We start from the raw sequence: 25,961 nt of genomic DNA on the forward strand, positions 1-25,961 counted from the left end.
ATAAGTGGTGCTGGGAAAACTGGACAGCTACCTGCAAAAGAATGAAATTAGAACACTCCCTAACAACATATGGAAAAATAAACTCAAAATGGCCAGATCCTTTTGACCCACCTCCTAGAGAAATGGAAATAAAAATAAAAATAAACAAATGGGACCTAATGAAACTTAAAAGCTTTTGCACAGCAAAGGAAGCCATAAACAAGACGAGGAGACAACCCTCAGAATGGGAGAAAATATTTGCAAATGAATCAACTGACAAAGGATTAATCCCCAAAATTTACAAGCAGCTCATGCAGCTCAATACCAAAAAAACAAACAACCCAATTCAAAAGTGGGCAGAAGACCGAAATAGACATTTCTCCAAAGAAGATATACAGATTGCCAACAAACACATGAAAGAATGCTCAACATCATTAATCATTAGAGAAATGTTAATCAAAACTACAATGAGATATCATCTCACACTGGTCAGAATGGCCATCATCAAAAAATCTACAAACAATAAATGCAGGAGAGGGTGTGGAGAAAAGGGAACCCTTTTGCACTTTTGGTGGGAATGTAAATTGATACAGCCACTATGGAGAACAGTATGGAGGTTCCTTAAAAAAGTAAAAATAGAACTACCATATGACCCAGCAATCCCACTACTGGGCATATACCCTGAGAAAACCATTTTTCAAAAAGAGTCATGTACCAAAATGTTCATTGCAGCTCTATTTACAATAGCCCTGACATGGAAGCAACCTAAGTGTCCACCAACAGATGAATGGATAAAGAAGATGTGGCACATACATACAATGGAATATTACTCAGCCATAAAAAGAAACGAAATTGAGTTATTTGTAGTGAGGTGGATAGACCTAGAGACTGTCATGCAGAGTGAAGTAAGTCAGAAAGAGAAAAACAAATACCATATGCTAACACATATATATAGAATCTAAAAAAAGGAAAAAAAATGGTTTTGAAGAACCTAGGGGCAGGAGAGGAATAAAGATGCAGACGTAGAGAATGGACTTGAGGACACAGGGAGGGGGAGGGTAAGCTGGGACGAAGTGAGAGAGTGGCATGGACTTATATATACTACCAAATGTAAAACAGATAGCTAGTGGGAAGCAGCCACATAGCACGGGGAGATCAGCTCAGTGCTGTACAACCACCCAGAGGGGTGGGATAGGGAGGGTGTGAGGGAGAAGCAAGAGGGAGGAGATATGGGGATATATGTATAAGTATAGCTGATTCACTTTGTAATACAGCAGAAACTAACACACCATTGTAAAGCAATTATACTCCAATAAAGATGTTAAAAAAAAAAGTACTATAGATGTAACATGGAAGCCACAGTGTAATAGAGATCTCCAAGCCCTCAACAACACCTAGAAGTAAGTGCTCAATGCATTTTTTCCAGTATAATACTCCTAAAATCAGATATTATACCCAGAGAGTAACACTAAATTCCTCAATATTTTATGGTAAACATGGTAAATTATAAAATTCAGAATAATAATATACAGATGCTATTCAATTTATATTTTTAAAACATCATATTACTGGCTTAAATAAAAGAAATGAAGAAATATTCCAACATAAAATAATCTACAATTCAAATGATTAGTGATAATCATTAGATTTCTATAAAACCAAGGTAAATGAGTGATTTAAAAAAAATGTATCCCTCTTTACAGTCTTTTTGTATTCTATTAAATAAGTATACTGTATTGAGTGTATCATCTTTTAACATGATAAGTCAATAGGGACACAGTAACAGCCTAAGCAGACTTGCTTCTTAGACCCACTTCCTTCTTAAACCCACTCAGAATTTACAGAAAATGAAGAAAATATACATCAAGAATATGTAAGTGAATAATATCCCCGTATGAGGATACTGGAGTAGGCAGAGTAGAGTATCATGGAAAAAATGCCAATAAAATTTTATTACATTCATGGAGGGTAATTTTAGGATTACCCAGGGTTTTAATTCCTATTGTCTAGTTCTAGGAAGATATTCTTCTTAGGATGCAATTTAAAAAGTATGGACTTTGAAGTCAAATAGACATGATTTCAAATTTGACTCTGCTCAATCTACTAGTTATTTTATTTGTAGAAATTTGTTCAGTTATCCTGAGCCACATTTTCCCCATTGTATAAAATTTATTAATATATTTTGATTATTGATTCCTATTAGAATTAAAAGCACTAATGTGTGTAAAGAGCCTAGTAGAATAACTGATTCTTAGTAAATCTTTATTGTTAGCTCCCTTCTCTTTGTTACTGAAGGCAAGAATTCTACCAGAAGAAAACATACCATGTTCTACTCATTCCACCTAATTTATTTCATCCATGGAAGTAAAATGATTTCATGCTAAATATTACATGTTTTAAGAATTACCTTTCAAAAGATCAGGGTAGCAGGATTTTATCAAGAAAGGTTGGATTTCCAATGATAGAGGTAATTGTAATACATCAATCTCAATAAGCCTCAATATTCTATGCAAATAATCATAAACTCCAAACTCCATGTAAATCACACTATCCCCTTTAAGTCATGATTTGCTAAAGATCAGGGCTCGTATTATCTTTTGCTGTATCACTAAGTGGCACCTAGAATATATCCAAGATAATGAAACACAATATACAATATTATCCTCTTTTCTCTCTCATTATATATATATATATATATATATATATATATATATATATATATGTATCTAGATTTACAAATCATTGATTACATTGAACTTTCCCCATATATTCCAGCAATGTGTCAGTGCATTTTAATAATAACCTAAAAGAAAGAGAGAAAAACTACTTTACTTGTAGTTTTATAGTAACTAATTAGCAAATCAGACACCTGAACTCAGACTCATTGTGTCTGTACTATAACATGCTGGTAGAGCCTAGCCGCAGGGCTGGAAACTTTGCCTAAAAGAAAGTGTAGATATTCCAGATTTGTTACTCCAGCCTTGGTGTCTTGCCAGGAAAACCTTTAAGCAGTTCAGATAGTTTAGGAAAAGGGCAGTCAGCTGAAACAATGCTGACAGAATAGGCCACTAAGTCCAAAATATTAAACACTGGGGTAAGGGTGAGTTAAAAGCCAGGCAAGTAGGTGAGGACAAATGTAGGCAAGAATCTGAATGGAGGACATTCATAGATACTAAACATCCAGTGGACGGCATGCAGAGTGCATGTTAAATAATGATTATGCAGATCCTGGTACAGAGGAAACATGTTATCTCAACCAGGAGGATTCCTGCTGGGACAGGAAAAAGTGTCTGGGCAAGCTGACAATTTCCTTCTATAGGAGGGGGCTTTGTGGTGTACGTATCTTGTTAGGGAAGCCAAATGTTCAGACACAACTGGGATGCTTTGAGCTGAGCATCTAGCATCAGGAACAAAGCAATTATGAAACCCACCTAAGTTCTCTTACCTTTATTTTCTGAGCCAGAAGTGCTTGGGGTGAAAAGATTGTCTGCAAGATTAGTTCCATTTCTAGGATCTTGAGGACTTACCTCTAGTTTCTTTATTTTCTTTGTTAAAGGTGGTTTACTTGACTAAAATCTCCTTGATGGCATAGACAAACTTCTCATTTTCACTTTTTACTGTGAGTGTCTTGTACGATGATGCCTAGTGTAGTCATTGCTGAAAACATATTATTAAATAGAATAATTATTTTTGACAAGGAAAATTTCCTTTTATCTCTTTTATTTTATGCATCTAAATAGAGGTCTTTGATTGGCTTGAGGGAGTTCAAAATAGCTTTTTTGAGTATGTTTAGGTTATTATAAAATAAAAAAACCCCTGCATTCATTTTTTATGTAGCATAAGTGCAAATGCTTTTTGGCATATGAAAACTAAACACTGGTACTCTGATACATAGGAAGAGCCAGTTCATTTATATCCTACTTAGTAACAATATAAATAATGAGATGCTAAATATTCACACACACAAAAGATAAAAACCTTAAAAGAGAAATTCGAAAAGAAGTCTTAAAGGATTTCTATTCTGCCTCTCTTAGAGAAAAGTGCTGTTTATTATGTTTGTAAATTGTTTTGGTGATGAAAATAGAGTTGGAAAAAGGATAGGGCAATGTACAACGTAGTGTCATCTCTTTCTGTGATTTATTTTCTTATAGGGGCAGGGGGGAAACAGGAGGGCAAATCATACAAATATTATAGTAATAATAAAAATATGATTTATTTCAATCTCTTTTTAAAATGCCACTCTGCTTCAATCAGAGAGTGAGATGGTCATGCAAACAAATTCGGAACTAGATGATACAACTTTTCAAAAAGAAATGATTGCTACAGGCTAAATAAATGCACACATTCATAACACAAGTTGTCTTGTGTTTTCTCTAGCTATGCACATAGAAATTTATGATGAAATATTACAATATAATATTTATAAGGCCAGACACTCAAACAGAATTGCTGAAATCACAGGACACTGCAACCTGGACTGCTGCCTTGCATTTAGGCAACATTTTGGGGCTTAAGATGGTTAATTTTATATGTCAACTTGGCTAGGCCATGGTTCCCAGATATGTGGTCACACGTGAGTCTAGATGTTTCTGTGAAGGTATTTTTTAGATAAGTTTAACATTTATTCAGCCAACTTTGAGTAAAGCAGATTACCTTCCATAATGCTGGTGGGCCTCATTCGATCTGTTAAAGACCTTAAGAGAAGAAGACCGAGGTTCCCAGAGGAAGGAAAAATTCTGCCTACAGACTGCCTTTGGACTCCAGCTACAACATGAATTCTTTCATTAGTCTCCAGTCTGCCTGACTGCTCTGCACGTTTGGGACTTGCCAGCATGTTTCAGAATGGAATGACACATTTGAAAGTCACGTACACATTTTTCTGTTAACATTGGTTCTTGGATATGAAACCTCCCACTCGTTAAATTGACTCATTATCATTCAGAACTCCTTTCCTTTAGTGCTTTTGGAAATTTTGACTGTGAGCTCATCTTCAGCAGGAGTTATTTTTTTGGTGGGGATTCCTTACACCTTGTAATTTCAAATTCAAAGTACCCTTACAAGGCATTTTCCAAGTTTTCCCTTCAGAACCTAAGTGTTTTTACTGGTTCCAGACCAGTTTTTATATTAACCTTTATTCTGGGATGAATAGTATCAACTGAGACTTCAAACTGAGGCATAGCCTTGGCATTTTGATGTTTCTCAGTTGACCCTATTTCCATCTCTGTATGTGTAGGATTTAGCCAATTTCTCTCACAAAACTTGCATTCAAAATGGTGCACAGATATTAAGGGGACACACAACTCTATATATTTCTTTTTGATAAGGGACATTTGAGAAGAATGAAGAAACCTACCACACAGACACCTGGGTTAGGAGCTCTAAGGCAGGGGGCACTACAAGTGCTTGGAGTGTTGGAGGAACAGCAAGGAGACAAGTGTGGCTAGAACATAGTGAGAATGAGTGTGAGATGGGTGAGACGATGTCAGAAAGGCGGTAGGAGCCAGTTCATGTAAGGTCTTGTAGGCCATCCTTGTGTGCAAGGATGAGAGCAGAGAGAGAAGATGGTGGCTTGCAGGAGGGTGGTAACAGTAGAAATGGTGAGAAGTTTTCAGATACTGGATATAGTTTAAAGTTATAATTTGCTGTTGGGATGATTATGAGTTTTTAAAGAAAAGAGAGGATTTAATTTTAGGAGTTTTATAGCTATGTGACCTTGGGCTACTAACTTTAACTTTTGTAGGTATACTTTCTCATATATAAAATCCATTTCACAGTAGCTATTAGCTACATATAAATATAGCTATTTCCATTAAAATTAAAACTAATTAAATAAAATTAAAATTCAGTTCATGAGCAGTATTAGGCACATTTCAAGTGCTCAGTAGCCACATGCATAGAATGTTTCCATCATTGCACCCAACTTTATTGGAATGCACTGGACTAGAATGTTTTTAAAGGCCTTTCTACTCAAAATTTGATAATTAAATAATCCTAGTGGAAATACAATGGACTTATATTGTTGCTATTTGTCAGTTAACTTATTTTGGCCAATAAGCAGTCTTGTTTAGGTTGTCAGTAAGTGCTTACTGAATTCAGTTGAGCCGAGACCAGTACAGAAAACCGTAAATGATACCTCTGACCTGAACAGAAGGCTAGCAGTTGCAATAGAAAAAAAAACAAACAAAAAAAACCCAAAAAACGGGTTGGGGGATGTGAGACATCAAAAAGAAGAATGGTCAGCTCTTGAAAACTGATTAGTTAGGAAGCTGAGAAAGAAGTAGAGGACAACTGGACATTTAAAACTGCTGTGGAAAGGAGAAAACAGGTCAGAAGAAAGAGCAGTAGTGGGTCAGACGGGAAGTTGCAGCCCTTACAGGGCAGGCAGGTACTCTGGTGTGCATAATAAGATACTTGGAGAAAGAGATTAATCTGGAAACAATTTTTGGTGTTTATGTATTTTTCTTCTTTACATTCCTGTGTATTCAGTTACTTCTCTACCCCTTAAAACACATAAGAAAATGTATACATTGTATAAATAATTGCTGAACTAAATTGAAAATGGATTGATTGATTGAATGCAACTAGTTTTGCACTTTTTCCTCAAATGTACACAGAGTTATGTGTGGAAATATTTTAGTCCAGCAAACAAGGAAAAGCCTTGGAATCCTTAAACTAGCTTATGCATATTAGCAATAAATTATGCATTTCTAGTTGGCATCTGTTTATTAAATAATTCACTTAGTTTAAATTTTGTCTAAATATCTTTCCCCAATAATTTATAAAATCTCCTGTCAATGAAATGAAATAAACCAAATTCATTTTTTCTCCCTCCTTCCCTCCCTCTCTTCCTACTTCTCTCTCCTTTACTTCTATTCACCTCTCTGCCCTCCAAGATGATAATAGGAGGGGTCTGAGATATACCAAAGATGTTATTAATTTAGTCTGTGTTATATAACAGTGTCAGAATTGATAGAACATTTTAGATGAGTGAAATACATGATTTATATGTTTAAGAGCCCTGGGAAGTTTTTAACAGAGCTCTAATTAAACAAAAAAAGACTATTAACTCGCCTTCCTTCCTTTTTCTGCCATCCGCTCCCCAGTTCCTTTTACTGATATTGCTGCAAAAATTGAGGAAAACACTTTCTCACTGAGATCAAGCAGGGCTCTCTTGTAGTCCACTTTTATTGTCTTGACAACACAATTCTAGAATATATCATGTGTTTTTGGTCTTCAGTTACTTTGAGGGGAGGCACACTTGGTGAATTAGCTGTCAAGTGGTTTTCAAAGGAGCCACTGCTTGTGCCTGATAGAGACGAGAGTGCAGAAACCCAAATGGTAAATATTTAACAATGGGGAATTCTTCTTCCCTTGCTTGTACTCTGGCACAGATTTGTAATACTAATAATCAGCTTTAATTAATAGGTGGCTGTGCCTGAAGTCACAAGTCTCCCAACAACAAATTACATACACATCTTATTAAACCTTTTATTGCTGATGCCTCTTTTGCTGCAATAATGCACTCATCCGTCGATATGAACAACAAAAACATTGCCTGATCCATCATAGATGCTAAAAAAAATTGTTGATTGAACAAGTGTATAAATAAATGAAGGCTGAACCCTGCTATATCTTTCTGAGTGATTGCATTCCATTGTTTATGTAATAATAATATTGCCAGGTTTGATGAGGATGATATGATAATAACAAGCAAATCCCCTGCATTTTAGATTGTATTGCAATTTGCAAAATCTTTTCACATATATTGAGTCAACCAATTTTCATAGAGAAAGGAGAGTTGAATTCACTTATTTTTTACAGGTCATTAGTATTGGTAACTCCCATCCGGGTAAGTCCCTTTGTCATTGATTCTAGGACTTCTTTAATTATACTGAACTGTGACCATAATGATTTATCTTGAACTGAAAGGTACTGAGGAGCAAGGAGGTTTCATGACGTTAAACATGTAAGGTTTTATCTAAAGGAGGCATTAGGAGAAAAGAGAATATTGTCATCAAAATATTAACAGTCTACTTCTATGATGCTGTGTAAACACTATGCCAAAGAAATATATTCCTTAAACAACTTATATTCTACGACCAGGATCATACAACCGGGGGCAGACACAGAAGAATGAAAGAAAAGTTACTTGTGAAAGCAATAATTGTATACTTCAGTGTTCTATCTCTGGCAGTTTAATTAATATTTGGCTTGAGAGAGAACTTGTTTGCTCTCAGAAGTTTAAAGCATCATTTCCTAAAGTGTATTATGCAGGATGGAAATCGGTGTAACTAAATGTGATCAACATGGAGATAGGCTCTCTTCAAGGAAGGACTTGTGTCTGGGTTACAGGAAGTTGTGGAGGGCAGACAGCGGTCATCAGACTCTCTCCAGTTCTCAGCGCCTTCAGGGCAGGCCTCAGCTGCAGAGAACTGCGTTCTTGGTCTCCCTCATCTGGTGACTGAGGTAGGACATTTCCCCTGGCACCCCGGAGCTCCATCTCAATGTATACAGCGGGGAGCACAATCCAGGACACCAGAAAGATGGCTCCCTACTAAACGTTTGGGAAATCATCCAGGTTTTTACTGCTGAATTCTTAGAGCCTATAAATGCCCTTATGCATCAAGAATCTCTGAGACCAGACTCTGCTGTACAGCATTTCCCAAACTTGATAGTCACTTTTTTCCCCCAGGAACATTTCACCAGACTATTGTTCTGCAGAAAATGGGTTAGAGAATTGGCATAGCAATTCTCCTGGTCCACTGTAGGTTGATTTCTCAGCCATGAACTCAGATAAATATTTTTGAACATATTACATTTTGCTGTACCACCTGTTGGGGAATAATGAGTTTTCTTTCTGCCCATTAAAAAAATTATATCTGATTTTTTTCCTATATCTATCTTTTGTAAGTCACAAGGGGACCTTCTTCATCTTATACCTCTCCTATTTCCCCAGAATGAATTCCGATACTCCTTAGGTGCTTCTTTGTACTTCAAGCACCCTCTAACTCCCTTCCTCACTCCTCGGTTGCAGCACTGCTGAACTATAGCTATATTTACATTGTCTTTACTAATATCATAACTTTAGTTTTTATTTGTAAGCTTTAATTTCAAACTTACAGAAAAGTTACAAGAATAGTATCAAAAAATCCATATACCCTTTTCCCAGATTCACCTATTGCTAATCTATTGCCCCATTTGCTTTCCACATGCCCACTCTCTCTTTCTCCATTATTAAATATGTATGTATATGTGTGTGTATATGTGTACATATATGTGTGTGTATAATTTTTTCTGAACCATTTGAGAGTAAATTGTTTACATTATGATACTGTACCTTATATATCTGAGTGTGTATTTCCTAAGAGTAAGCATTTTCTTACATACCCACAGTGTAGTTCTCAACTTCAGTAAATTTAGCATTGATCTAGTAACTTTCTCTTATTTGCTATCTGTATTCCAATTTTGTCAGTTGATCCAGTAATGTCCCTTAGAGCATGTTTTCTCAGTGAGAAGGCCCTTCCTGAACATGGAAAAATGAGCTGAGACAGGGATAATAATTTCATTGTGTATTTTTTTTTAAATATTGGATCCGGAGTGAAATCAACACCAACTAATATTCCTTGAACAGTTGGCATGTACTAGGCACTTTTACATAGATAATCTTGTTTAATCCTCTCAATAAGGCTATAAAGTAGCGGTATCCCCATTCAGCAAATGCTAGAACTGGAACTCAGGGAGTTTAACTGACTAGGCTAGAAGAGCAAATAAGAGATGGATAATCCATTAAGCTAGCCCTCGGGGACTTTGTCTCTTCATCTTTGAATATGACACAGGCTCTACAGGCATAAAAAAATTCAATATTATTTTATTATTTGTTAAATCAACTGACTGAATGGACAGCTGGATGAAGAGACAGTACCAAGGTGAGACAATGGATTCTTGAAGTCCAAATTCAGCAATGACATGCAGCTAGAGGAGGTCTGTATGCCATTTTCTGTGTGTGTTGCAGTATTCTGGGATATAATGATGACACTTTGCTGGGAAAAATTATGTTAATCCTTGAAAATTCTCTACCGAATTTTGTTTCTTGATATGCCTTATATTTTACGAAGAATTACATTTCCTGGTCACTGGATTAATTTAATGTAATTGTCATGTTCTTGTTAGGACATGCTCCAGCCCTGTGGATAATGAAAGCTCACTAAATAGAAAACAATAAAATAAAATAAATTGGAATAGGGTTTAAGAAGGAACAAATTAACGAGACTCTTACAAGGGGTATAACTCCTCGGAATGGAGAGCCTTTTATTTTTGTAAGGAGGCATCATTAATTATTCTAATCATGTGTACTCAAAGAAGAATATTCAAGAGCCTTTTAAAGGAGGGTTCAAGCAAGTTTATATCTTATTTTTTTCCTAAAGAATCTAGAAATTCCACAAATCAGCAGCTGAAAAATGTGTGTGTGTGTGTGTGTGTGTGTGTGTGCGCTAAGGTAGTTTGCACAAAGCTCCATCATTATTGAGGAGGTGACGATGTTAGATTTGTCTCAACAAGGGATTAGTTTATCAACTGGTGCTATCTGAATCTCCAGAAATTCCCCTTCTGCTCCTGGATCCAATCTGGCTGCATATTTCCTTAAATGAGTCAGAACCTTTGCATTCTTTTCTTCCTGTTCTAACCTAGAGCTCTGTATGAGAGTGGAACTACAGTCATTTCTCTTCAACTGTTCTGAATACGAGTAAATTGAATTCAAAACCCCCCACTGTTGTACATCTCTGTAGCCTTGCCCCTTAGAAACAGCACTCAGGAGCTCTTGTTTTTGAGACTGTTCTTCCAGCATTCAGATTTAGGTACAGCAGGGGATGGAAGAAGCAATTTTCAGACTCCATGGTGGGCTGGATTAAATTACTCCACAGGCCATATGTCTCACAGACCTACTAGAGTGGATTAAGTGTTTTGCTTCCTCTTTGCATTTGAATATTTTTTCATAAGAGAAAGAAAATGTTAATGCAGACCTAGTAGGGGAGAGACAGACAAACAAACAAACAAATTCAGTTAGCAAAGAAGCATCCTGGATATTTCCTGTTGGTGCAGGTCAGCCAGGACCAGATGGATTTGAAGATGAAAAGGTTGAAGCAGGCCATTCTGGTTGGAATTCATTAACAATTAATACATGTTCCATCAAGGACCAAGAGTAACCAGCAGGTTTGGGTTTCTTAAAAGATTTGTTTGTTTTAAATTCCTTTCTATAGTTTTATGACCTAGACTATTAGAACTTAAAAATAAAAAACCTAATATACCTATAATTGCATATGGAGGAAAAACATAGGCAGGTATATGGAGTTAAAAAGACTTGGGTTGTAATTCAACAACCATATGAACTCTGACATGGTATTTAACACTTTGAGTCTTTATTTTTCTATAGTAAATTGGAAATAAGAATAACTGTCATAATTAACCTTTGCAGATATTACTAATAGAAAATTTGAATCCTGTTTTTTTAACTGTTGAACACAGGTTCTCAACTACAATCCTATATTTCCGCTTCTGTAGAGAATGAAAATAAAGCCTTAGAACCTATGATGTTAGCTTCCTTCCTTTTTTTTTTTTTTTTAACATATTCACTGGGGTATAATTGCTTTACAATGGTGTGTTAGTTTCTGCTGTATAATAAAGCGAATCAGCTATACATATACACACATCCTCATATCTCCTCCCTCTTGCGTCTCCCTCCCACCTTCCCTATCCCACACCTCTAGGCGGACACAAAACAACAAGCTGATCTCCCTGTGCTATGTGGCTGCTTCCCACTGGCTATCTATTTTACATTTGGTAGCATATATATGTCCATACCACTCTCTCACTTCATCCCAGCTTACCCTTCCCCCTCCCAGTGTCCTCCAGTCCATTCTCTATGTCCGTGTCTTTATTCCTGTCCTGCCCCTGGGTTCTTCAGAACCTTTTTTTTTTTTTTTACATTCCATATATATGTGTTAGCATACGGTATTCGTTTTTCTCTTTCTGACTTACTTCACTCTGCATGACAGTCTCTAGGTCGATCCACCTCACTACAAATAACTCAATTTCGTTTCATTTTATGGCTGAGTAATATTCCGTTGTATATATGTTCCACATCTTCTTTATCCATTCATCTGTCGATGGACACTTAGGTTGCTTCCATGTCCTGGCTATTGTAAATAGGGCTGCAATGAACATTGTGGTACATGACTTTTTTTGAATTATGGTTTTCTCAGGGTATATGCCCAGTAGTGGGATTGCTGGGTGGTATGGTAGTTCTATTTTTAGTTTTTTAAGGAACCTCCATACTGTTCTCCATAGTGACTGTATCAATTTACATTCCCACCAGCAGTGCAAGAGGGTTCCCTTTTCTCCACACCCTCTCCAGCATTTATTATCTGTAGATTTTTTGATGGTGGCCATTCTGACCGGTGGGAGGTGATACCTCACTGTAGCTTTGATTTGCATTTTTCTAATGATTAGTGATGTTGAGCATCTTTTCATGTGTTTCTTGGCAATCTGTATATCTTCTTTGGAGAAATGTCTATTTAGGTCTTCTGCCCATTTTTGGATTGGCTTGTTTGTTTATTTGATATTAAGGCATGAGCTGCTTGTATATTTTGGAGATTAATCCTTTGTCAATTGCTTCGTTTGCAAATATTTTCTCCTATTCTGAGGGTTGTCTTTTCGTCTTGTTTATGGTTTCCTTTGCTGTGCAAAAGGTTTTAAGTTTCATTAGGTCCCATTTGTTTATTTTTGTTTTTATTTCCATTTCTCTAGGATGTGGTTCAAAAACGATCTTGCTGTGATTTATGTCATAGAGTGTTCTGCCTACGTTTTCCTCTAAGAGTTTTATAGTGTCTGGCCTTACATTCAGGTCTTTAATCCTTTTTGAGTTTATTTCTGTGTATGGTGTTAGGGAGTGTTCTAATTTCATTCTTTTAGATGTAGCTGTCCAGTTTTCCCAGCACTACTTATTGAAGAGGCTGTCTTTTCTCCATTGTATATTCTTGCCTCCTTTATCAAAGATAGTGTGACCATATGTGTGTGGGTTTATCTCTGGGCTTTCTATCCTGCTCCATTGATCTATATTTCTGTTTCTGTGCCAGTACCATACTGTCTTGATTACTGTAGCATTGTAGTATAGTCTGAAGTCAGGAAGCCTGATTCCTCCAGCTCCATTTTTCTTTCTCAAGATTGCTTTGGCTATTCGGAATCTTCTGTGTTTTCATACAATTGTGAAATTTTTTGTTCTAGTTCTGTGAAAAATGCCAGTGGTAGTTTGATAGGGATTGCATTGAATCTGTAGATTGCTTTGGGTTGTATAGTCAATTTCACAATGTTGATTCTTCCAATCCAAGAACATGGTATATCTCTCCATCTGTTTGTATCATCTTTAATTTCTTTCATCAATGTCTTATAGTTTTCTGCATGCAAGTCTTTTGTCTCCTTACATAGGTTTATTCCTAGGTATTTTATTCTTTTTGTTGCAATGGTAAATGGGAGTGTTTCCTTAATTTCTCTTTCAGATTTTTCATTATTAGTGTATATGAATGCAAGAGATTTCTGTGCATTAATTTTGTATCCTGCTACTTTCCCAAAATCACTGATTAGCTCTAGTAGTTTTCTGGTAGTATCTTTAGGATTCTCTATGAATAGTATCCTGTCATCTGCAAACAGTGACAGCTTTACTTCTTCTTTCTGATTTGGATTCCTTTTATTTCTTTTTCTTCTCTGATTGTTGTGGCTAAAACTTCCAAAACTATGTTGAATAACAGTGGTGAGAGTGGGCAACCTTGTCTTTTTCCTGATCTTAGTGGAAATGGTTTCAGTTTTTCACCATTGAGAATGATGTTGGCTGTGGGTTTTTCATATATGGCCTTTATTATGTTGAGGTAGTTTCTATGCCTTTTTCTGGAAGGTTTTTTTAATCATAAATGGGTGTTGAATTTTGTCGAAAGCTTTTTCTGCATCTATTGAGATGATCATATGGTTTTTCTCCATCTATTTGTTAATATGGTGTATCACATTGATTGATTTGCATATATTGAAGAATCCTTGCATTCCTGGGATAAACCCCACTTGATTATGGTGTATCATTGTTTTAATGTACTATTGGATTCTGTTTGCTAGTATTATGTTGAGGATTTTTGCATCTATGTTCATTACTGATATTGGCCTGTAGTTTTATTATTGTGTGGCATCATTGTCTGGTTTTGGTATCAGGGTGATGGTGGCCTCATAGACTAAGTTTGGGAGTGTTCCTCACTCTGCTATATGTTGGAAGAGTTTGAGAAGGATAGGTGTTAACTCTTCTCTAAATGTTTGATAGAATTCACCTGTGAAGCTATCTGGTCCTGGGCTTTTGTTTGTTGGAAGATTTTTAATCACAGTTTCAATTTCAGTGCTTGTGATTTGTCTGGTTATATTTTCCATTTCTTCCTGGTTCAGACTCAGAAGGTTGTGCTTTTCTAAGAATTTGTCTAATTCTTCCAGGTTGTGCATTTTATTGGCATATAGTTGCTTGTAGTAATCTCTCATGATCCTTTGTATTTCTGCAGTGTCAGTTGTTACTTCTCCTTTTTCATTTCTAATTCTATTGATTTGAGTCTTCTCCCTTTTTTTCCTTGATGAGTCTGGCTAATGCTTTAACAACTTTGTGTATCTTCTCAAAGAACCAGCTTAAGTTTTACTGATATTTGCTATCTCTTCCTTCATTTCTTTCTCATTCATTTCTGATCTGATGTTTATGATTTCTTTCCTTCTACTAACTTTGGGGGTTTTTTGTTCTTCTTTCTCTAATTACTTCAGGTGTAAGGTTAGGTTGTTTATTTGAGATGTTTCTTGTTTCTTGAGGTAGGATTGTACTGCTATAAACTTCCCTCTTGGAACTGCTTTTGCTGCATCCCATAGGTTTTGGGTCATAATGTTTTCATTGTCATTTGTTTCCAGGCATTTTTTGATTTCCTCTTTGATTTCTTCAGTGATCTCTTGGTTATTTAGTAGTGTATTGTTTAGCCTCCACGTGTTTGTATTTTTTTACAGATTTTTTCCTGTAATTGATATCTAGTGTCATACCATTGTGTTTGGAAAAGATACTTGATATGATTTCAGTTTTCCTAAATTTACCAAGGCTTGATTTGTGACCCAAGATATGATCTATCCTGGAAAATGTTCCATGAGCACTTGAGAAGAAAGTGTATCCTGTTGTTTTTGTATGGAATGTCCTATGAATATCAATTAAGTCCATGTTGTTTAATGTGTCACTTAAAGTTTGTGTTTCCTTATTTATTTTCATTTTGGATGATCTTTCCATTGGTGAAAGTGGGGTGTTAAAGTCCCTTACTATGATTGTGTTACTGTCGATTTCCCCTTTTATGGCTGTTACCATGTGCCTTATGTATTGAGGTGCTGCTATGTTGGGTGCATATATATTTACAATTGTTATATCTCCTTCTTGGATTGATCCCTTGATCATTATGTAGTGTCCTCCATTGTCTCTTGCAATAGTCTTTATTTTAAAGTCTATTTTGTCTGATATGAGAATTGTTACTCCAGCTTTCTTTGGATTTCCATTTGCATGGAATATATTTTTCCATCCCCTCACTTTCAGTCTGTATGTGTCCCTAGGTCTGAAGTGGGTCTCTTGTAAACAGCATATGTACGGGTCTTGTTTTTGTATCCATTCAGCCAGTCTATGTCTTTTGGTTGGAGCATTTAATCCATTTACATTTAAGGTAATTATCGATATGTATGTTCCTTTTACCATTTTCTTAATTGTTTTGGGTTTGTTATAGTAGGTCTTTTCCTTCTCTTGTGTTTCCTGCCTAGAGAAGTTCCTTTAGCAGTTGTTGCAGAGCTGGTTTGGTGGTGCTGAATTCTCTTAGCTTTTGCTTATCTGTAAACGTTTTAATTTCTCTGTTGAATCTGAATGAGATCCTTGCTCGGCAGAGTAATCTTGGTTGTAGGTTTTTCCTCTTCATTACTTTAAATATGTCCTGCCACTTCCTTCTGGCTTGCAGAGTTTCTGCTGAAAGATCAGCTGTTAACCTTATGGGGATTCCATTGTGTGTTATTTGTTGTTTTTCCCTTGCTGCACTTAATATTTTTTCTTTATATTTAATTTTTGATAGTTCGATTAATATGTGTCTTGGCATGTTTCTCCTTGGATTTATCGTGTATGGGACTCTCCATGCTTCCTGGACCTGATTGACTATTTCCTTTCCCATATTAGGGAAGTTTTCAACTATAATCTCTTCAAATATTTTCTCAGTCCCTTTCTTTTTCTCTTCTTCTTCTGGGACCCCTATAATTTGAATGTTTGTGCATTTAATGTTTTCCCAGAGTCTCTGAGACTGTCCTAAATTCTTTTCGTTCTTTTTTCTTTATTCTGGTCTGCAGCAGTTATTTCCACTATTTGATCTTCCAGGTCACTTATCCGTTTTTCTGCCTCAGTTATTCTGCTATTGATTCCTTCTAGAGAATTTTTAATTTCATTTATTGTGTTGTTCATCATTGTTTGTTTGCTCTTTAGTTCTTCTAGGCCCTTGTTAAACGTTTCTTGTATTTTCTCCATTCTATTTCCAAGATTTTGGATCATCTTTACTATCATTACTCTGAATTCTTTTTCAGGTATTTTCTCTTCATTTGTTTGGTCTGGTGGGTTTTTTCCCTTGCTCCTTCATCTGCTGTGTATTTCTCTGTCTTCTCATTTTGCTTAACTTACTGTTTTGGGGGTCTCCATTTCGCAGGCTGCAGGTTCGTAGTTCCTGTAGTTTTTGGTGTCTGCCCCCAGTGGCTAAGCTTGGTTCAGTGTGTTGTACAGGCTTCCTGGTGGAGGGGACTGGTGTCTGTGTTCTGGTGCATGAGGCTGGATCTTGTCTTTTTGGTGGACAGGACCACATCCAGTCGTGTGTTTTGGGGTGTCTGTGAACTTATTATGATTTTAGGCAGCCTCTCTGCTATTGGGTGGGTTTGTGTTCCTGCCTTGCTAGTCATTTAGCCTAGGGTGTCCAGCACTGTAGCTTGCTGGTCGTTGAGCATTGGTGGGTCTTAGCATTGAAATGGAGAGCTCTGGGAGATCTTTCACCATTTGATAGTATGTGGGGCCGGGAGGTCTCTGGGGGACCAATGTCCTGAACTCGGCTCTCCCACCTCAGAGGCTCAGGTGTGACTCCCGGCCAGAGCACCAAAACCCTGTCCACCACACGGCTCAAACATGGGAGAGGCGCCCTTGCTTGGAAACGTGCGGCTGAGGAGCTTGGCAAGAAACTTTGCCATATACGAGCAGTGAGGCAGGGGCTCTCCCGAGGCACTGGATCTGTCCTTTCCCTGTGTGAGAGCCCAAGCACTGAGGTCTTGCCCACGGCTTCCTTTCTTTTATCAAATTTAAAATGGTAGGATGCTGTGGGAGTGGGAGAAGGAAAGAAAGTGAATAAAACTGAGGAAGATTTTGAAATTTCTGGATGCTTCCGTTATTCTTTTTCTTTTAAAACCCAAGAAAAGACAGTAAATGTGAGTTCATCATTACAAAGAAATAAATCTGAAATCACAACAAAGCATTTTCCCTGTGGCCCTCATGGCTTTCCAAGGTAACTGAGTCTAAAGAAGAAAACAGAAGCATATTATAAATAGAAACTAATAGACTAAATAGAAATAGAATTTGGATTTTTTAAAGAAAAACTCATATTGATGATATAATCAATTGTGTTAATGAGTGCTTATATACTTATAGAGAAAGTCAACCAACCCATTAAAGGACTGTCCAGTATGGGCTCCTCCAATATTAGCCCTCTGTTTAATACATCATGTTTCAAAAATAAACCTGATGATGTCATTTAGACATACCCTATCTGTGACGACCAGACATCCTTTGGTGGGGCACATATTAAGTCTACTTTTTGGATCAAGAGAATGAGAGGTCTTCCTAGGATTATATAAATAGAGAAGGATATTTGCATCTCCTGAATACTGTGTCTAGGGCTTCACTTTTGTCCCCCATACTAGCTCTCAGAGAGCATTATGTCAAAAAAAGCAGTATTTCTCTTCTGGTTCATCTGAAGAGATTTCCACACCTAATTAGTGGAAAGTGAAATAAACACTCTTCAAGGTCTCTTAGCCCTATGATGGGGTAAGCTGCCAGCCAGAGCGGTGTATGACTGACGACACAACTAAGCAGAGCGTTTAGACAACTGTGTGCACTAGGTTTTGCTTAGCAGCAAAGGAAGTACTAAATAAATTGAATTTTAAGTCATCTGCAAATTAGACCATTAGTCACAGAGGCAGCTAAGTGGGCAGAGACACGGACTGTGCATATATAATAATTTTTACTTTACTACCAAATATCCCAAATCTTCTTCCTTTGCTTTCAATTCTCACAACTGGGCTGAATCTAGAGGATTGCAAAATGCTATTTGGTTAACCCATTGCTTCCCAGTCTTTTTAATATTATAGCAAATACAGATATTGTGTATTAAAAACAGCACATATGGGCTTTCCTGGCGGCACAGTGGTTAAGAATCCGCCCGCCAATGCAGGGGACACGGGTTTGAGCCCTGGTCCGGGAAGATCCCACATGCTGTGGGGCAACTAAGCCCGTGCGCCACAAATACTGACCTGCGCTTTAGAGCCCGCGAGCCACAACTACTGAGCCTGCGTGCCACAACTACTGAAGCCCGCGCACATAGAGCTCGTGCTCCACAACAAGAGAAGCCACCGCAATGAGAAGCCCGTGCACTGCAATGAAGAGTAGCCCCCGCTCGCCTCAACTAGAGAAAGCCCGCACACAGCAGCGAAGACCCAACGCAGCCAAAAATAAATAAACAAATAAATTTATTTTTTAAAAAAGCGCATATTGTTCCAGATATCACTCATGAAGCAAGTTTGAATGCCACTGAAAGGGGTCATCAGTTGCAAAATGAAGTGTGTATTTTAAATGTGAAGATTTGCGCTTGAAACAGTGCATGCTAAGAGCCCTGCCTGGCCTCTTACTGTCCCCTACACCTGAACCCAACTACGCATACCTCAGGTTGAGCACAGCGCTCCTTAGATTGGAACACAACTTCCTTTAGCAAAGTCTTGACTGCCTTGTTTGAGCGAAGATGGTTCACCTTCAGCATTGAGGTGCTGCAGTAGAGTCACGCTGTGTACACCCTTAAGGAACAGCGCGTGCTGAACCCAGCCTTACAATGCCTGCTGCCTGTGAGGACAGCAGGGTGCTGTTGGTCCACTATCCAAGAATTCCTTGATGAGTCTGTCTGTAACCAACCTAGGGTTTCTGAGGACCTCAGGCCATACCCAGAAGTTCCAAAGATGCACTGACTCTGTATCATGTACCATCCCTTTAAAGCATTTGCAGAGCACCAACAAGAACATGGATCCCTTTCAGGAAGCAACTGCTTTGCATCTTTCTAATTGCCACCTTAAAGACAGAGTAACAATGTCAAGAATTAGCAAGTAAAATCAGCTCTCCACTATCTGGTCTGTTCCATAAAGGATCTCTTGTACCAAACATTCTGTGTGGAACAAGAAGAATGGCAGCTGAAAAGCCACAGAACTTGAAACTGGTTCAGGTGAAGGAATATTTTATGAATTGCTTCTATTATATTATAGTAGGCAGTATGTCACCAGAACCTGACAAGGTTAGGAATAATCTCATAATTTACACTCTAGGAGAACTCACAAAAGCATTTTGAGGTTAAGAATTCATTGGAACAGAGAAATAGTTTCACTTATAGTGATGTGAGTTAGAGGGCTATAAATCACCAGAGAAGTTAGCAGATTATTTTCCAGAGTATGTCAATTCACTTGGATGATATTTATTAACATTATTTTCCTAATTATAGGAAATTGTGTAAATAGAAATTAAAGTTAGATATTACTCATAATTCAACCACCCAGAAGCAACTACCATAAATATATTGGAGCACATCTTTCTCGTCATTTTTCTATGAATATATAGATATGTATACAAAATATTAAGATATATTGTTTGTAAGTAAAAGTTCTAGCCACCAATTCCAGTGTGTGGGGGGGAGGGTTTCCACAACACCAAGCAATTCTCTGACACCAGCTGGGTGTCCTACAGTTCAACTCAACTGAGTTGACAGTATCCACTGAGAGAAAGCATCAGATTCCACAAGGTTAAGGGTTCAGTCCCATAAGACTGCCCCCACCCCTGCTTCAGATGCCAGTCACAAGGTCAGGTAATCACCTCTGCTTCTAACTGACCAGCTGTAGATTGGAAATTCCAATGACCCCTTTCTTGGTTTCAATTAATGTGCTAGAGAGGTTTGCAGAACTCAGAGAAACATTTTACTTACTAGATTACTGGTTTATTATAAAAGGATACAACTCAGGAACAGTCATGGAAGAGATGCAGAGGGCAAGATATGGGGAAAGGGCACAGAGCTTCCATTGTGAAGGAGAGTGGGGCTTCTCTCCAGTTGCCCCACTCGCCTCAGATATCCATGTGTTTACCAGCCTGGAAGCTCTCCGAACACCATCCTGTTGTTTTTTTATGGCAGCTTCATCATATAGGCATGATTGATGAAATCATTGGCTATTGGTGATTGAACTCAATCTCTAGCCCCTCTTCCCTCTCCCAATGTTGAGGGGTGGGACTGAAAGTTCCAACCCTCCAATCACATGGTTGGTTCTCTGGCAACCAGCCCCGCATCCTTAGGTTACCTAGGAGCTTTATGAAAGTCATCTGATTAACATAACAAAAGAAGCCTTAGGAAATTCCAGAGGTTTTAAGAGCTCTGTGCCACAAACAGTGGACGAAGACCAAATATGTATTTCTTATTATAAATCACAATATCACAGTAAGCTGTTGCTTTTAACTAGTACATGTTGCAGATATCTCCCCTCCTCATTACTTTTATAATAGTGCTATGGACTGAATTGTGTCCTCTCCAACAAATTCAACATGTTGAAACCATAACCCACAATGTGTCTGGAGCTAGATAGGTCTTTAGGAGGTAGTTAGCATTAAATTAAGTCATAAGACTGTGGCCTTGTAAGAAGAAGAAAAGAAGAACAACAGATTCTCTCTCTCTCTCTCTTTCTGCCATGTGAGGATGCAGTGAGGTGGCTGTCTGCAAGTCAGGAAGATAGCTCTTACCAGAACCAGACTATGCTGGCCCCATGATCCAGACTTGCAGCTTCCAGGGCTGTGAGAAAATACATTTCTGTTGTTTAAGCCACTCAGTTTATGGTATTTTGTTATGGCAGCCCAAGCAGAGTAAGACATAGACTTCATTTGTATATAGTTTCTAGTTATCTTTGGTCATCACTTTCCTTTTCTAGTTCCTTTCCTTCCCTTCATACCTGACTGTTGCACACTGTCGTGATACTCAGGAACTGTATATGTTCTTTTTTTCAAAGAAAGAACCTTCCCAAACAGCATGAGGTGTTGAAAGGGATATCTTGGAACTTCCTTGAAAATGAATTGTGAGTATCTTCTAGATGAGAGTTATGATATAACACCTAAAACATGAGAATGAGTCTCCGAAATCATAGATTGTTAGTGCTTTTCGCTTTTAGCAGCATACTTGACAGATAAAAGGAAGGTGTTTATATGTCAACTTTAAGCATATTCGTTAGCTGAAGTATGGAGAAATTACAAAAAATATTATGGAACATGTGAGAAAAGAAATGAGAGTGACTTCTGATGGGAAATCACACATTTGTAGGACACAAACTGTAGTTCCTTGTAAAACTTTCAATAGTGCTTGTGAATGGTGGGCTACAGAGCCAAGAGTAACCCTTAACTATTTTATTTATTTATGATTTGCTTATTAACAGACTATTTTCCTATTTATATTTCAAGTAGTAAAATGAATTTGCTTTCCTCAGTTTACATCAAATGGTGTTGAAGGGAAGCAATTTCCAAAATGTGCTGAGAGAATGGGCAAAGGAAAATCATGCCAAGATTTTAAAACACTCCAGAACAAAGTACAAAGTAAAATTTCTCCTTAGGATAGCAGATGCATTAGCAGTAGGCACATTAAGTGTCTGTTCCTAGTGACAGGGTCTGTTTCTCAGGTATACATCATGAAAAATAGGGAAGAGAATGAACGTTGAAGGAAGTATGGAGAGAAGAACTAACTGTCTATAGGTCATAGTTTATGAGGAGTCCTTACTCTGGAACTGAGGCTCCTGAGGGAGATATCAGGCCATAGTCTGCAGTTCTCAAAAGTTAAAATGGGGGAAACAGAATCCCAGGTTGCTAAACAACTTTTCCAAGGTCACCCAACTAGCAACGAATCCAGAACCAGTATTAAACTCTTCAGATGCTTGAGTTTAGTTTTCTTTCCACTCCACACAATGACAACCATAATATTCCATATCTGCAAGTATGACAGTTTCCATTTGTAAGATTTCGAGTATACATTTACTGTATACACCTAATCCTTAAATCAAAATAGGAAGATAACCTAAAAATAAAGCTGACATTATTTCTTATTTCCAATCTCTCTTCCTTCTTTTGCTTTTTGGTCCCTAATTTTTATGCTAAAGACATTTATAGAGAATGTTACATTCTGGGGAAAAATATAATACCTCCAAATCCCTTAGTGAATATTCTTCATCAATTAATTTGGTTTCATAAGCACTCCAGAAGGAATACAAATAGCACCTGTATTTAGAACTGATTTTTTTCCTGCAGTGCCTTGGCAGGAGGGGGAAGTTGAAAGAGTGGGGTTATTTGGTAAAACTCTTTGCCCTTTTCTTTTTGTAAATGTTGTCTTTTTTGTAAATGTCAAGTCCAAATTATAGGTGAGTATTGGCAGAGTTGCACAGACTATCTGAGACCCATTATAGCCTCTGGCATTTGTGCTGCTAAATTTGTAATGAGTTGCAGGTGTTTGTGATTGAATTCTGTGTTGCCTTTGTGATTGGCTCACTGCTTCACAGTCCATTAAGGCTACGCTTTTTTTTTTTTTTTTCTTTTTGGTGATGTTAAAATTGTGGTGATACAAAAACTCCAGTTAAAAAATAAGGTAGATAGTAATAGTTTTAACAGAGAGAAAGGTCTGTATGTTTTAAACCATGTCGATTTTCACAATAATCCATGGGGACAGTCACCAGTTCAAGAATATATCTCAAATATAATGATAAGAGTTTGACATATTTCATTGAGGATTGAAGTTGGAAGATACCATTTAGGCCATCTTCTACTCGAGCAGTTCTCAGCGCTTCAATGTGGATAAGAATTAGCGGGAAGAGATCCTTCTTTAAAAAAGAGTTCTGTTGCCTCCTTTTCTTTCTCTAAGATTTAGACTCAACAAATGTGGGCATAGAGGCCAGCAATCTGTATATTAAAAACCAAGATCTTAGGTCATTCCTAAATACGTGTTTCATATATGACTCTTTCAGAAGCACTATATCTAGCTCACTTCCTTTGCTTTATAGGTGAGGGATGAAGACCAGAGATTATAGAAAAAAAGATCTATTTGTGTTTCCTGAAGATTTCATGGAAGAGGCAAGTTTAGTCAGATAGCGTCCTTCCCACTTCAGAATTATTGTTGTTTTTCTATTAGTTTAGATTATCCACAGACTTCATTGGGGCTTGTAGAGCTTAGTAATTATCCTGGATTAGTACAGAGGTAGCATATACTATATTTGGTCTATCAAGTCCCTATATATAATCTGAAATATATATTTATATATTTTATAGGTATGGGTGTGTGTATAGTCGACAAGGCAAATAAGATGATAATATAGAGTAGTTCGTAGAATGTCTGATATAGAAAGGATGTCAAGTGTCATATGCTATTGCAAATATGGAGACTACAACTTTTAGATATGTGAACATCTTTCAGGATCTTACCCAGTTTCAGGATTATCACTAATAACACATTACTAGTAAGTATTTTATGAACACTTACTATGCTCTTTTGATGAGCATTTAGTATGTTTTATTCCAGTTTACTATCACAATAGCCTTATGAAGCTGGTACAATTATTTATTTAACCTTCTTTCAACAGGTGAGAAAAATGAGATTTGGAAAGTTTAAGTAACTTATCCAAGGTCAAAGAGCTAGTAAGGTGTGAAGCTTGGATTTGAACCTAAGAACTCTGATTCCAGAGTCAGAGCCCTTGAGAACCAATGCCCCAATGCCACCCTGTCTTGGATATGTAGAAACATCACTACAGTATGGACCTACAGACAGCTGATTACCAGGGAGTGCTGCTTGATGAAACAAAAACTAAATAAGCACTATTGTATTTGCCTCATCTGATTCAGTACTGCATTTGTAGATCATGCCAGTGAATGCACAGCTGCAATATATATATATATACACTCATACCTGCAGTTTGATAAGCTGCAGCTCTGAATAAGATCAAGTATAAATAAACCTATTTATATATGTGGGTATATGTGTATATATCTATTTTTTATTTCCAGGATACGTGTATAAAACTAACAGAAACACTAACAGAAACACACCAGAACACAGATCATTTGCTGCATGATTTTCTTAACCCGTATTTTAATTTGGTGGTGCTTTATTTTGAATTTTAATTTTGCCTAAAGCTTGCTACCTTATTTAATTAAAATATTTACATAAGACTCATGTATATATGTCAGATACAAGCAGTGTTGATTGGGTGCTTAGTGCCTGATATACAGTAGGCACTCAATATTTGTTGAAATAAAGCATGTGTTAGGAAGCATAGAAAATGCTCATATACAATATCTGTGTTAGTCATGGTCCTGGCAGGAAACAAAGGCTCACCTAAGGGTTTAGCTAAAGCTACCCAAGAAAAGGACTATTTACAAAGGTTTGGGCAGTGAGGTGTTCAGGCACTAAAAACAGCGGGAAGACATTACTACCTGTGAAAGGGCAAGAGGAAGAAATGGAGTTACCAGTGCCTGATAAAAGCTGGGCTAAGAAAAGAAGAGAGCTGCCAGGCAGAAGCTGTTTCCATGGTTAGCTAGTGAAGAAACCATAGCCACACAGGGAAAAGGATGGGGGCCCGACAGGAAGAGGAAGTTCCTCTCATTGTTGAATCTCAAAGCTTAAGGGAAAATGAATCTAGGTGATACATATCATGGATGTCAGGCATGGCCAAGAGTAGAGTGGAGAGGGGTACAAAATAGATCTGGGGTATAAGCTTTATATCATTTCATGCCATCTTTTCAACAATAATGTATCTTAGCAATTATCTCCATCACAAATAAAATTTTTATTTATTTTATATTATCAAAAATATGTATTATGCCACCCAATATCTAGATGTTGGGGAAAAATTCACTTAACAGGAAAGTCAGAAAGTCCATGCTCTTGCTGAGATTATCTTTTAGAAAATAAGAAGACAGAAAATAAGACAAATGATGGAAAAAAGTCATTTCAGATAGTGGTAAGTGCTGTAAAGACAATGCAGTATGGTTTTCCAATGATAGTTACTGGGAGAGGAGGAACTGGGAAAGAGATGACTTTAGACTGGGTGAGAAGGAAAGGACTCGCTGATGAGGTACTATTTAAGCAGAGACCTGTAGGATAGGAAGAGTCTATGGAGAGGACAGCCTTTTAAAATCTGACAGAAAAGTGTTCCAAGAAAAGGGAACAGAAAGCACAAATGCATAAGACAGGAACAAGCTTGGTGGGTTATGTGAAGAACAGCCTAACAATGGCAGAGAGCAACGTGTTTGGTGAATATGGAGGAGAGTAACACAGGAGGTGGCAGACAAGATAACACAGGGCCTTGGGATGAGTTTGAATTGCATTTACAGGACAATATAATTCCCTTGGAGGATTCTGAGCAGGGAAAAGACGCTATCTGATTTACGTTTTTAAAAGATCCCTAAGGTTGCTGCACTGAGAATAGATTATTAAAAAAAAAGGCAAGAGAACAGGCATGGAGACCTACTAGGATCGTTAGCAGTGGATATGGTAAGGAGTCGATAGAAATGAGATGTATATATATATTTTTTAGCGTCAACATTCTTATGT

The sequence above is a fragment of the Balaenoptera borealis genome (assembly GCF_965194805.1).
Source record: "Balaenoptera borealis genome assembly, chromosome: 8".
Taxonomy (NCBI): domain Eukaryota; kingdom Metazoa; phylum Chordata; class Mammalia; order Artiodactyla; family Balaenopteridae; genus Balaenoptera; species Balaenoptera borealis.